The following is a 10,757-nucleotide window of genomic DNA, read 5'->3' on the forward strand; positions in this document are numbered from 1 at the left end:
TGGATCCAAAGGATGAGAGCTGCTCTTGTCTTGGAATGGGAACCACAGATGACACAACGCTATCATGAAATTAAATATTTTCATGATCCTCAAGGATCAGATTAACTGGTCCTTCATTCCACATTAACTTGAACCTGTACATTCCCCCAGCCTTTTTATTATGTCTCTTCGGGACTGTATCAGCAGCTGCTTGAGTAACTGCCAAGTGAATGGGACTGTGCAGCCGCTTTGAATGGAGAAATGTAAGCAGGCAAACTCTGCACTTGAAGCTCTGTTATAGATACTGATGATGAAGATGACTAGGCTGCGTTTTTCTCTGAGTGTGCAGGATCCAGAATACCAGTGGCCTGGCTGCTTAAGCATGCACAGCAGCAGAGGCTAGCACAAAAAGGGCTTGAGCTCTTGAGTTCTCACCCCTTTCCTCTCTGGATCCATCTTTCTGGTTTTGGCTCCTGTACTGGTCCTACTGTCACCGAACCTGGTTTATCTCCCACAACAGCACCAACATTAGGAATCCTAGTGCAGAAAAAACTCCATGTGGCCACAGCTGCCATGAACACTATCCTCAGACATTGTTTGGAGCAGGTGTAAAAGGCTGGCAGATGCAACTGGTTTTCCTAAACATCTTGGCTTTAAAACGCTCCTATTAAGGGTTGCTTTTTCTCCCTTCTCCAAAACCTTGCAGCACTGTGCTGACCCCAGCATGAGTTCCCACTCCCTTGCCTCACTGTTCAATCATTCTCCTCCTTCAAGGCTTGTCCAGACTTGGCGTGAAGGTGCTAACACGCTTGTACTGACACACTTCCAAATGAAAAATGACAGATTCTCAACCGAGCAGCTTCATCTTTCCCAGCTAACAGCTGCTAGAAGTCAGCTCCTTTTGTGCACACTGGGATTTGAAAATGTGGTTGTTCAAATATTTCAGCTGACGTGATTCAGAAATGCTCTTTTTATTGGAGTCAGGACAGGCAGGATGTGTAGGAGTCTACGTTCTCTCCCTGTTTGTGAATGTGGGGCTAATGACAAAGCCTGGCTGATCTGAATGGTGCAGGATCAGGTTCAGAACAAATGTAAAGCCTTGTTTGCACTCACTCAGCATCAGAGTTTGGGTGGGAGAGTGAAGGTTCATGGGCTGTTAGCTACAAACACCAAAATCCTGCAGTGTAGCACCTCTTTTCAGTGGAGCTCTCAAATGTGAGCTCTTTGCTTCAGCACCTACTATTCCTCTTCCATTCCTTTTTGACAGTGTCTTCAGCCTTGACTTATTTTTTCTTGCCCATCTAGAAGTATCTAAACTTAATCAGAAAGATGATTAATTCTGTATTTTCAAAGGAACTGGCATCAGGTACCTCTGGCAAGGCAAACCACCTCTGCAGCCAGCTGGACCGAGTTCCTTCCTCCCCCTCGTGAGTCAGGTCGGGTCAGGATTACCTGAGGACTCATCCCTAAAATCCTCCAACCTCATCCACATGTGGAGCTGATGTGTAAGTTAAGCAAGAGCTGTGGGAGTGGTGACTGCGGGGCTGGGCTAAGAGCCTCATAAGGCTCAGTAATTATGTCTTTGGCCAAAACCTGCCTGTTGTGTCGTGCCTTGCAGTGCCTTGATCCTTGAGTGCTCTTGTCGAGTACACCAGGACCCCTCCTGGGACTAAGGAACAGCTCAATGTGCAGAAGATTGATAGAGTCCTACCATTAGTTAGTGAATGAACGAGACACCAACTATTCCTCCCAGTGCAAAAGGAGTGTGAGATACAAAGCTGGACACCAGGGCACATCAAAGCATAAAATGAATACATTAAAGCAAGAAAAAAATAGGCAGGACTAAGTAAAATTTTATTTCAGAGCAAAACGTAGTATAGCCTGTGTCTCTTGAACCTTCTGCAGTCTCCCTTGTTCAGTAATGCTGGCTCTCATCTCCTCCCCTATGACATCTTTGAGTGCATCCAGAGGAAGGCCACAAAAATGGTCCAAGGGATGGAAAACTTCCCCAACAAGGACAGGGGTTGTTCAGGCTGGAAAAGAGAAGGCTTCAGGGAGAACTGAGAGTGGCCTTCCAGTATCTGAAAGAGGGCTATAAGAAAGAAAAAGATATACTTGTTAGCGGGGACTTCTGGTATAGGACAAAGGGAAATAGCTCCAAACAAAAAGAGGGGAAATTTATACTGGATGTAAGCAAGATGTTTTTTATGCTAAGGGTGGTGAGGCACTGGTACAGGTTGCCCAGAGAGGTGGTGGATGCCCCGTCCTTGAAGACATCCAAGGTCAGGCTGGACAGGGCTCTAAGTACCTGATGGAGCTGTAGGTGTCCCTGTTCATTGCAGCGGAGTTGGACTAGATGATCTTTAAGGGTCCTTTCCAACTCAAACAATTCTATGATTCTATCATTCTCCCCTTCCACTCCATGCCCCAATTTACGCCTGCACAAGCTTTGCTTTGTCAGCCAGGAATGTAACATCTTGCTTCAGCGGGAGCAAGGGTATGGTGGTCTGTGTAGGAGGTGACGGCATGAGGGGCTTTCCCTGATGTCAGTGGAAGTGATGGAAAAGAACTTTGGATATAGCTTGAGAGACAAGAAACCTGGGAGTGTGCAGTCATTAAAGCCACCCCTGGATTCTTATACCTGTTCTTATATTGATTTGTTCAGCACAATGTAGGATTTCATAAGAAATTTGAATAACCTCAGTGATGGCATGGGAAACTTTATTGTGTGTAATCTAGGTAGTGGACTTTGCTTCTCAATGTATTTCCTTAAAGTTACTAAAGTTCACTAACATAATAGGGAAAGGAATGGGGAAAAACCATTTACAGCTACTGTGAGAGCTAACTGCCATTAGCTGGGTTTGTTGTTCTAAACCAGATATTCTTAGGTCAGCTGTACAGCTATTGATGTAAATAGATAATTCTGATTGTGACAGCTTTCATAGCCTCCAAAATAGTTTTCATTTCTCATAGGAACTAGAAAGATTTCTTTTAGAATATTTTCTTAAAATATAATTTGTTAATGTTGTCAGGCTGGGGACAAAAAGCTCATTTAAAAGAAATTCCACACCGTAATAAGATGTCTCTCTTGGCCAGAGATTCCTCAGACTTCCACTTTCAAGCCCAAATGTCTTCACAGGATAACTGTGCTTCAATGTGATGACACGCTTTAACAAAATGGAAATTTTCAGGGTGTCTTGAAGAATCTTTGGTATAGAACATTTCAGATCTCATTTCACATACCTCTATGTCTTGTGAGTTTATCTGTTGTTCAGCTCTCCCTGCAAAGGTCCTTGGGTACGTCTCCTTACTGCTTTCAAACTAATTTTCTCACTGAGGAACTGAACCTCTTTTAAAAATATCTATAAGACTGCAAATTCAGTCCAGCCATTAAAGGTTGTTCTACTCAGAAAATATATGTATTTTCCAAGCAGATAGTTCTTAGGGGGCTGATTGTGCTCTAGCCAATGGAGCTAAGCCAGTTTGCCCCTGTTGGCCCCCTTTTTTAATGAAGTGATGAAAATGGGTCACACAAATGGTAATTGCCTGATAATTTTCATTGCCCTGAGCTCACCAGTTTCTCAGTGTGTTTTATGATCAAAGTGTGGAGAGGATGGGAATGGTGCACTGTTTCTCAGGTACATTCCTCTTCTAGTTCTTGCATTGGCTGGTTCATTACAGATGCATCTTTGACTTTTCACACCTCATTTCAGATGCGAATGTAACTAGCAGTTTTTATTTGATGTGAAAAAGAGAAGTAATCATAGCGCCTAGAAGCAAAAGGCACTGTTTGTTTTTCAATGCACACAGGGATTCCTGTTTTGCAGCTATGATGTGCATATTTCACAGTGTTGCAGACAGCTTCTGTCAATTAACATGAATTATGGCTCCAGAAGCATTCATTTACCATAAACCTGCAGTACATTAACTCCTGAGTTTCAAACCCTGCCAGTGGCAAATTCATTGCAATGCAAAGAGAAATAATTTTGAAACTTGTGACTGGAAAGGCTTTTCTCTTGTAGTACTGCTCTTCCTGATGGTGTGAGGGTTCTGTCTTGATGTAGCTCATGACTCTACTGTGTATATTTTGCATATCAGATTCAGGCTGCAAACCCCTGGACTGTGGGACTTCTTTTCTCCCTTTCTGTCCTCAGCTTGAGAGGCGAAACCTTACCCCTGGCAAGGGGCTAGCAGCATGGGGTGGTAAACCTGTGCTGTCCATTTGCATGGAGAGTGAAAAGAATCCCCTTGGGAAAACCCAAGTGTCCCTATTAGGAAAACCCAGGATTCCCTACTTGGGCAGTGCAAAAAACCCTTTCAAGACAATTGAAGAGTTCACCTAGGACAATCCCCTAGTTCATTCTTCTCTTTCCTCTCCCCCAGGCAGTGTGGTTCCATGGCCCTCCATGCTCCCTCTGGGGTTGGCAACCCCTGGCAATGCACTGCCCCTTCTTTAGAGGTAGAATAGCTTTCTGCTGGTTGAATGCATTGCATTAGGGCAAGATGATGAAGAGTCTGGAGGACAAGATTCATGAGTAGTGGCTTAGGGCCCTCGATTTGTTCAGCACCAGAGCAGAGGAGCTGAGGGGAGGCCTCATGGCAGCTATGGCTCCTCAAAGGGAGTGGACGGGCAGTGCTGAGCTCTGCTCTCTGTGACAGCGACAGGGCCCGAGGGAACGGCATGGAGCTGTGTCAGGGGAGGGGCAGGTGGGGGTTAGGGAAAGGGTCTGCACCAGAGGGCGGTGGGCGTGGAACAGGCTGCCCAGGGCAGTGGGCACAACCCCAAGCTGTTGGAGTTTAATAAGCATTTGAACAGCATTCTCAGACATATGGTTTGGATTTTGGGTGGTCCTTTGTGGAGCCAGGAGTTGGACTTGATGATCCTTGTTGGTCCCTTCCAACCTGGGATATTTTGTGATTCAGTGATTCTATGAATTGACTCATGGAGGAGTCCCTTAAGAGGGAATATAGCAAAAGTGTGTGGTCAGGAGAGGGGAGCTAGGATAGGGTTTCAAAGATTGTGAGTGGTTAAATCAGCTTTGTCTTCTGGCATTGCAACTTGAGAACACATGCTTATGGATAACTCTGTGGACCTTTAAGAAAGGTTTAGTACCTGTTATGGGGGAAAGGACTTGCCAGTATAAAAAGAGTTAACTGCAGAGAGCAAAAGGAGATAATTGCTTGCAGGGGCTCTATCCACACAGCTGAGTCTTGTCTTCTATTAGCAAAGAATGCAGAAGTCACACATTTTTTACAGGCAGAAAGAGTTTGCAAAGACTTATGAGGACTTTCTGTTGGATCTACAGATGGAATTATGGTATATGGAGAGAGCATAAAGGAGGAGTCTGTGTAAGAAAGCAGCAGCATATCTTGTATGTATTTAGGCAGTGTGCTCAGTCACTGCTGTGGAACGTTGACAGATTTTGTGTGGGAGTCCTGACGTGATGCTCAGCTAAGCTCCCATCTTTGCTCCTACAGCTGCAGATTCTTTTAGAGTCCTTGCTCTTTTATTTTGTTTAGCCTCTGCTTTAATTTGCCATCTTTTCAGTGAGGGCAAGAGAAAGAAGAATGCAGGTTTTCTGGTGAAGGGACCCATGTAGGCACCTGGGCTGGTAGATAAGGCAAAGTTTGAAATCCTGGTTAAAAATCAATCCTGACTGTGAGAGAAAGGTAACTTCTAATATATGGACTTCTTAGGCTGTAGGCTGAGGCTCTTTGCCAGGGAAAATCTTTCCGTAGATTTGGATTTCATGTCTGCTCCCATGGTAGAGTTCTCCTCGGCAGCTTGGTAGGAGTCAGTAGGTCAGAGCAGCCATGCCAGCCACTATGTTCCACTATGGCAATGCAAAGCAAACCAGAAAAACTGGCTAAGCTGCCAAGAGAAAAAGTTCCCATGCACTGGAGAATCCTCTGACAGGACAGAATCAGAGCAGGACAGTTCCCATTTCCAGCTCCTGGACTGGATTACAACTGGGGACTGTGCCAGCATTGCTGGTGCCTTGATGCATGATAGTGAGCTTACATAGACATAGTTCAGATGATGGCAGCAACCATCAGAGGCCTCTAACAGTGGACTATACATTGCCAGAGTTGGCTTTGTGTAGCCAGTAGCTCACTGAGTGATGCCCAAATAGTTGTGATGTTCGCTGATTGGGTCTCCAGTGCTGCACTAATGATGCTGTGCTGTTGCTGATCTCTGCCATGGCTGAAGAATATGGATTTTTTTTTTTGCTGTCATAATGTGCCTTTGTGAGCTTTTATCTCTCTCTACATCTCCTGAATGGGTTAACATGTTTATGTGTGTGTCTTTGACCGAGCAGACATCACGTGTGTGTGTAGGGCGTAAGCAGCAGCTTGAGGAAACATCTTGCAGGCACAGCAAGGTTTGCTGTATCCAGAGAGAGAACATTTGAAAGTGAGAAAGCTTTTAAGGTGAATAACATGAAACAGAACGTGCAACCAAAACCTTCACGTCAGTCCTGAGAAAGTGTGACAAGAGTGAAAGGAGCACATTTTGATGGAAGGTGGAGTGCAGACAGCATCCCCAGATCTGGGGAAGCCAACAGAGAAGCAGGTAGGTCCAGATAGGTCATGTTTGTGAGTGTGGCTGTGACCAGGGCACAGGCACAGACTGATCTAGTGTTCTTTTGTAGTGGGTGTGAGTTGTTACTTCATCTGGAAATCAAACATAAGACAGGTGAGAGCTCTCAGCACTGCCCAATTCTGTATTTCAAGCTTTCCTGGCATTGTGTGGAACTATTGATACTGGTGGTGTGGGGCTCTTGGGCTTGTACCCATAAGCTGCCATTGCCCCTGCTATGAGGGACTCTTGCTGCAGTGGGTTTTGACCCATCTCATATAACCTCACACAGGCTTTCTTCTATTCAGTGACCACTGAAACTGGTTTTCTATGGCTTCTCTGTTGTGGGAGAGTGCCTCATGTTGGAAAGTATATTATCTGACATGCCTTAACTAGCATAATGTTAAATACTGTTTTGCCCAGGTGTCCTTGCTGATGCCAAAGGCAAAATAATATTGAATACTGTGGTGGTGGTGATCTAATCATGCTAACGAATATATATTCTAAGATGAACTTTTCCACTGTAGACATAATCTGTAGCTCCAGACAAGTGAAGAGCACAGAACTGATTCATCTGTAGTTGGTGTCTGCATGTTAGTTTTTAGTTGTAATTATCATCCACTTTTATGAAGATTTTTGTTAGAGAGGAGAGTATTAACTCATTTATCTCAACAATGATATTAATGGGAACAGAGGGGGAACTTAGAGAAAGCTTGCTGTTCCCTCAGTTTCTCTTCCAATGTTAGTGCAGATAGAAAGAAGGTGGTGAAGGCCACCCGTCTAAGCGTTGTGCGCTTGACTTCTCATTCTTTACTTTTGATGTCATGACTTTGTGCAGTGCATTCACGTCTGAGGGACTTGGTAAATATTCTACTTTGAGTCAGGAAAGTGGGCTTTGAAGATTGATTTGACAAACTTTTGCCCTAACCAAAGGCAAGACAAAGGTGTATGATGGCCCCTAGGTGCATCTGCAGACTACTTGAATAATAGAACAAGAGGTAATGGCTTTAAGTTGTGCCAGAGGAGGTTCAGGTTGGATATTAGGAAAAATATATTCTCAGAAAGAGTAATAATGCATTGGAACAGGCTGCCCAGGGTGGAGTCACTGTCCCTGGAGGTGTTCAAGAACCGTGTAAATGTGGCACTGAGGGATGTGGTTAGTGGGCATGGTGGGGATAGGTTGAGGTTGGACTAGATGATCCGGTCTTTTCTAGCCTTCTGTGATTCTAATAGTTATCAGTTGGTCAACCCAGTTCAGACCAGAGATCCCAGTATAACTACTGATAACAGGCAAACCAAGGAGCACCACGTATAACTATCCATTTACTCTTACAGAGGAATTAAGCAATTTGTGGACATTATTAAATATGGCAGAGACAGAGCTAGAACCCAGTTCAAACAACTTGATAACATTTATTCCATCTTAACTTTCTCCTGTCAGTCAAAATCTGTGCATGGCTTTCTATGGGAACCACTTCTAAGGGTCACAGGGGAAAAGCATGGCTACATGGATGATTTAATAGGGCTTGCCTACATGTGGAGTTATTTCAGTGCAGTACTTATATGATTGCAAACAGGCTTTTTACAAGATGGCCTGGAATTGAAGGGAGAAATGCTCAGCTTCTGGCAGCCACCTGGAGCATTCTTGGAGCTGAAGAAGTGAGGAAGGCAGTCCTGTGAGATCTGAGGTACTGCCATCCATTATGCATGGATGTACTAATTGATACAAGACTGGAGGCAAATTTAAATAAAAACGCACTGCACAATTACAAAAGATTAAATCAGGCTGGATTAATTGAAACTGCAGGAGCAAAGGGAATAAGCATAGTGCTGCAGTTTGAACAGGTTTTACAGAAACTTTGTCCACCGTCCTGGCACTGAGCATCCAACCAGAGGGAGCTCTTGAGTAATCAGCTGGTTTGAAGATAGATTCTGCGAACGGCCTCTTTTGCTTAATGCTAGGATCAGTCATGTAACTCTGCAAAGTAAAGGGGTATTTCTTTTGCACTGGTTTTGCAATGACAGTACTGGAGGGACCTGGAGGTCAGAGTTGGGCTTTTTTTTGTGCTGAAGGACATGCAGACTTTGCCTGACTTGTCTACAGCTTGGTTTTCTAACTCAGTCCATGTCAGAACAGTCATTTGGAGGGCAGGGATCAGGTGCCAGGCATTTGTGCAATGCTCAATGCCATGAGATGTCAGCCTTATGACATTTAACTAAAATTGTGTGACTAAAAATAAGAAGCTCAGGAAAAGCTTTCTGACTGTGTCTTCTCAGACAGAGATTGCTGTTTGCATTCTGACAGGGAAAACAAGGATACTGCAAACTTAAAGTGGAGCTTCAAAGAGCACTGGGTCATCTGGGACAAGAAATTTTAGCAACAAATTCAGCATGACTATCCACATGACTGAAGATCAAGTGTGAAGCACAGGAACAACTGAAATACTGGCTCTCACAGAGTGTTTCAGTGGCCGGTCACCAGCACACATTTAAAAGGTTGTCCTACTCCACGTAACACCAGCACCATCAAAGCGGTGGTGGCAAGGTGTTATTGGTGGAGAAATGCAGTCAGAGCTCAAACATTAGCTACATTTTTTCAAACTTATGCATCTTTTCAGGTCCAAAAATTGTCAGTTCAGGTCTGAAAATTGCTGAGATTTAAACTCACTTAAATGTGAGTGAAAAGCACGGTTAGCAACTCTTATCTTTGCTTCCTGTCTTGGAAACTTCAGATGCTAGGGTCATGGTATTAAATTGTATTTAAACTTCTTAGTTGCAAAGAAAAGCTGAGTTTAGAACCTTTCAAATTCAAAAATAAGTAGTCAAATAAAAAGAGCTCCAACTAGTGATTTACACTGAAAAGTAAAAAGAACTAAGTGTTTTGGTCCTTTGTGTTGAAATTGCAAATATGGGGGTCTATCATTACAGAAAATTGCTAAAACCCCCATACCCTGTATTCGTCTGTGCTTTCTTCCATGTCCACCAGAGCAGGGCTTTTGCTCTTCCATGCAAATTGAGCTGTTGTTATCAGAGATGGATCATCCCCAGGGAGATAAGGAACAAGAGCTGGCCAGAAACCAGCCCCAAACTCACAGCCCGTTTCACAGAAGCCATGGTAGAAGCACTGATAGTAATCCCTTTCTCTGTCACTCACTGAGTATGGATTCAAACATGGGTATGTTTCCTGGGGTGTTGTATAGCTCTTCATCTTGCTTAAACCAGTAGTAACCAGTGTTCAGTATAGTACCTGGGTAAATTGCCATATGTGCTTTTTGAAGTGTGTTATGGAGAGGAAATGGCAAATATTTCACCTTAACTGACTCAGTCAAGCTCCTTTACTTTTGCAAACAGATTTCCTAAAATACAGGAGTGTTAGTTTGCGACTCTTCATCCTGCAGTGAGGATAATTTATGAGGAACGCATTTTCCTCCCCCCACTAAATGAATTTTCTTAGCATGTCAAGTGTGTATGTTGCTGTTGGCAAAAAGCAACTAGACCTGTAGAAAGAGAAATTTCTGAAGAATGTGTGGGGTGTTTGGGTGGAGCTCAAATGAGCAGATGTTCCCACAGAACAACAGGGTTTTATGGTGAATGAGCACAGGTAAAGCCCTGGCTCGGGGGCAACTGGATGTGTTAGGTGTACTCCAGAGTAAGAGTTGCAGAAGCAGCAGAACTGCAGAAAAAAACAACTGCTGGATTATGCCCAAAGCCTTAAAACGATGCATATGGTGGTTTCCTGATGCGGGAGGTGGTGGGGATGGTTGTGCATGGGACACTGGGATAAACTGTGTCAGTCTGTAGCTTCCCTCAAAGGACAGTGTTTGTCTTTCTGAGGCAAATACTGAATAATGGGAGGTTTAACATCAGGCATAGAATCAGAGAATCATTAAGGTTGGAAAAGACCTCTAGGATCTAGTCCAGCTGCCAGCCCATCCCCACCATGCCCACTAACCATATCCTGCTGTGTCACATCTACATGTTTCCTGAACACCTCCAGGGATGGTGACTCTACCACTTCCCTGCTTCGTACCGGAGTGTTTGAAGATGAGACAGCTAAATCCACATGTTATTTGACAACAGTAAAATCCCTTTCCCTTTCCCTTTTCCCTTTCCCTTTTCCCTTTCCCTTTTCCCTTTCCCTTTCCCTTTCCCTTTCCCTTTCCCTTTCCCTTTCCCTTTCCCTTTCCCTTTCCCTTTC

The 10,757-nt window shown here is 44.1% G+C and overlaps 1 long non-coding RNA gene across 3 annotated transcripts in view; it reads right to left on the reverse strand.

Annotated features, from left to right (window-relative positions):
* Positions 1,812–10,757, reverse strand: part of LOC110398653 — an 11,956-nt gene continuing 3,010 nt past the window's right edge. For all 3 annotated transcript variants that reach the window (XR_002438526.1, XR_002438524.1, XR_002438525.1), the window contains one exon: positions 1,812–2,071. This is a non-coding gene — a long non-coding RNA (uncharacterized LOC110398653). The remainder of the gene's footprint in view (positions 2,072–10,757) is intronic.

This window comes from Numida meleagris, chromosome 4 (genome assembly GCF_002078875.1).
Source record: "Numida meleagris isolate 19003 breed g44 Domestic line chromosome 4, NumMel1.0, whole genome shotgun sequence".
Taxonomy (NCBI): domain Eukaryota; kingdom Metazoa; phylum Chordata; class Aves; order Galliformes; family Numididae; genus Numida; species Numida meleagris.